Here is a 2,858-nt window from a genome sequence, read left to right as displayed (position 1 = left end):
GTTGTGTGGTTTGTTGATTAGCTAAGACTTGTATATCCGATTGATTAAGATTTAAATGCAAATACTCAAAAGTAAATATGTATGCATGAATTGATCAATGGTAAGAAGAAACAAAACACGTGAATTGAAATATATGGATGATTTTGTTGTTGGGCTTTATCAATTTCATCCTTATCTACTCTCATGTATTCAAGAATTCATCTTTCTTCATTAATTATTAATGTCACTTTCTAAATTACCTTAAACCCGATGTCTCGGTGAAGAAAGCCTAATCATAATCACTAGTTTACAGTGTCTTGTCTCCCTAGCATAATCATGCATTATAGTGAACAAAAGCTTAAAGGTAACCAACCATCATACTCCTATGTCTAGGTTTATACTACTATTGGGAGAGATTCCCCAAATCTAGATTTCCCCGTATGTGTCCATATCGACAAAATCAATGATCATGACATTGAATGAGTTAAACAATGCATGCTTTGAGCAAAGAGGAAAAATCCTAACAATTAATGAAAGAAAGCATGTATCTTAAAGAATATTTTGAAGAACAAATTCTGTACATGAGAGTTTCAAAAGGATTAGATTGATTCCCCAACAACAATAAATGTTTAGTTCACCATATTCATGGTGAAACTAGATGAAATACAATGAAAGAGTGAAAAGATAGAACCCTAGAAAGTGAGAAAGGAGCCTTAGCATCCAAAATCCTCCTCCAAGGGGTGAAAGAGTGTGTTTCTGCTTCGTTCCAGCCAAAGATACTTGACCTAGGTTAACTAAAACCTTATATACTATTCTAAAAATTACAGAAAAGTGAGCCCAAGCCCATCAGAATGCCGCTCAGCGGTAAGTGCGTGACATGTATTCTGCCCTTCAGCTGCAGTTTTGCCCCTTAGCGGTGACTGCGGGTCTTCAAATTTCCGCTTAGTGGTAAATGGCGCTGAGCGGTACTTGCGACTTCTTCCTTTTTTTGCACTTTTTCTTCCTTTTCTGAATCCAACTCTTAGCTTCTTCACTTCTTTCACTCAATTCATCTCAAAAACCTGCAAAAATAAGGAAATCAAGCATAAAACCTATCTAACTCACTTATTTCCAAAAACATAAGCAAAAGCATGATTCCAAGCTAGTTTCTAAGTCATAAAAGTTGTTTTTGATATCATATTTAAGTATAAAAATAACGGTTTTTCAACTGTTATCAATGCTCCCCTATCAACAATCTCAACACCCTCTTTTTCCTTCTTTCAAACTACCATCCTCCGTCATTGGAACCGTAGTGTGGCATTGAAGCCATCGTTTTCCCTGAGTCGAACCGTAGTTGTCCTCCTACTTGAACCTGATTTTGAGTAGTCGAAGGCGGTGAGTAGTCGAAGCTTTGAGGTTCATTTTTTTTTCGTTTTATTGTGGTTGTTGTTACATTGACCTATTTTTGGTCGTTGTTGTTTGGAGGTTTGAAAACGCGATTTAGGAAACCCTAGGTTGGTTGAACTGGAACATATAAGCTCGCTGCCATTGTCTTCTACACCTGGTAAGTTTCAATTGCTTAGATTAGGGTTTGTCTTAAACCTTGACTATTATTGAAAATGAGTGTTGAAGGAGGGGATGTTGATGGAGATGAGTTTTCTAGCTATGTGTGAACTGAAAATGCTATATTATTGGTTAGTTATTGTAGTATCTCTGTCCTCTGTTTTATCATGATGAAGAGGAGTGTTAATAACACCCTTTCAAACACTTTCAAATTAACTTTTTACCATGTCATGAAATTCATATTAAACTTGTTAAATAGTGAGAGGAAATTGTATTATTTAAAGGGTTATGTATAACATTTTCTTCACAATAGTGTTCACAAGAGTTTGTTACTCGTGTTTCTGTTAATGTTATCTTTTCACAAAACATGAGAATGTCTGAGACTATAATGGACCCCATAGTGTAATGATCACATCTTTATAATTCTTGGCAGGACAAATAGAGGGTCAAAATAAAGGAGAGGATTGATAAATTTGTTGGAATTTTTGGAGTCCCCACATGCTACAACTATCATTCTACTTGCTGATATAGAGCATGTTTGTTCTTTATAGATTGTTTTAGCCAACTAACCCTTATGCAAATTATGTTTTGCATTGTTGTACTATGATTTCAGCAGTTGAACTATATTGAAACTGAAAGCATCTCTTTGAGTCATTTGTAGTCTTAAATTTCAATTTCAGTTTGTTCATAGTCTTTTGAAGTAGTTTTACTTCTGTTTTGGTCCAATTTAATCTGATTATGCTTTGATTTTCGGTTTTCTTGAGTTTAGAGTCTTATGAAAGCCATATATCAATCAATCAAGGCAATGAGAACATGTTCTAGACTTTGTGATATGAGCTGAAGCACTGGAACATTAATTTTGGTTTTAAAATCTACTTCAAATGCTAATTATGGTTTAAGCTTTTGAATCTATTTTCAGTTGAAGATTTTGATTTTCGTGCTTTGTACAACATTGTTTAATGTTTTTGAAGATATCTAAAGGTGTAGCAAACCATAACAAGCAATGAAACGCAGTATATATAGCTTGGTTGCTCAAAACCAGTAGCATTTTCTTTGTTTCAGTATTCAATCAAGGTTTTCACCGTGCTTACATCTTTGAGTTGTGTAATCTGAATTTAATCATGCTAAGCTTCATTGTTCTAGCTTAGTTCAGTGCATTTATACTTCCTTATGTTTGTTTCAGTGTTGCTTAAGCTTTTGAAAAAATTAAACCTGATTTTAGTGATGTGATGGAGTGCTTTTCTACATTTTTGGCCATTAGAAAGGTTTGATTTCGAATGCTAGCCTTTGTATATTGTTTGACAGTTTCAATAACTCTAAAATAATGTTTAAAGGAT

The sequence above is a fragment of the Vigna angularis genome, chromosome 6 (assembly GCF_016808095.1).
Source record: "Vigna angularis cultivar LongXiaoDou No.4 chromosome 6, ASM1680809v1, whole genome shotgun sequence".
NCBI lineage: Eukaryota > Viridiplantae > Streptophyta > Magnoliopsida > Fabales > Fabaceae > Vigna > Vigna angularis.
The sequence above is the reverse complement of the archived record's forward strand: the minus strand, read 5'-3'. Positions refer to the sequence as shown.